A 298-nucleotide genomic window follows, 5' to 3' on the forward strand; every position below is an offset into this window, starting at 1 on the left:
CGTGGGAGTGTGGCCCTTGGGGAGGGAGGGAGGGAGGCAAACCACACCATGAGGAGAGCAATCACAGTCTTGGGGGGCAATTACCCACCCCCCACCCACCAAAATGCCGCCCCTGGGTGTAACGAGTGGTAACATGACAGTTCCATTTATTATTACCCTCAAAATGAGCTGCCCTGCCTTGATGCTTGAGCATGATCCCCCCCCCCCCCTGGCGGAGGGAAATCATGTCACTCGTCAATGGAACAACACCCAAGGCATCACATCCCTGTTTCCTTACAGAAGCTGGTTGATGGCTGTT

This window comes from Penaeus monodon, chromosome 30 (genome assembly GCF_015228065.2).
Source record: "Penaeus monodon isolate SGIC_2016 chromosome 30, NSTDA_Pmon_1, whole genome shotgun sequence".
NCBI lineage: Eukaryota > Metazoa > Arthropoda > Malacostraca > Decapoda > Penaeidae > Penaeus > Penaeus monodon.